Here is a 554-nt window from a genome sequence, read left to right as displayed (position 1 = left end):
GTCAATACGATAAGTGTGAAAAGTAGCCTAGGCCTAAATCACATCCCGTCTAGGCCTAGATTAATATAGTTTTTGATCGACTCAATAGGCTGCTAATCTATACTGTATATAGATACTAGGCCTACGCCTATTTAGGGTAAACGGAAAAAAGAAAAAAAACACAGAGGAATGTAAACATCATCATAGGAAATCTCAAAATCTATTAGTTTGGACATTTATTTTAAAATTATGAAAGTGAAAAAAACTACAAAATATATAGCATTAAAAAGACAAAAATACTCTGGATTAAACCCATTACAGTATAATAAAATTGAAGCAGAAAAAGAATTACTGTTGTAAAAGGTACATTGCAACTTCCAAATAAATTAATGACAACTTGATATGGCCACAGACACAATGTAGGTCAGTCTGTCAACACTGAGTGGAGTCCGGAATATTGTGATAGATGGCTATTGGGAAACCTCTAACCCAAAGTTGTTCATTATCCTGTAATTGTCGGTATAAAAACATCCCAAAATAAAAAAGGAAAAATAGGAGTCTCTTAAGATTTCATT

Source organism: Anneissia japonica, unplaced genomic scaffold (genome assembly GCF_011630105.1).
Source record: "Anneissia japonica isolate Jap-2015-1 unplaced genomic scaffold, ASM1163010v1 scaffold287981_len1045443_cov154, whole genome shotgun sequence".
Taxonomy (NCBI): Eukaryota; Metazoa; Echinodermata; class Crinoidea; order Comatulida; family Comatulidae; genus Anneissia; species Anneissia japonica.
Note: the sequence above shows the minus strand (reverse complement) of the source record.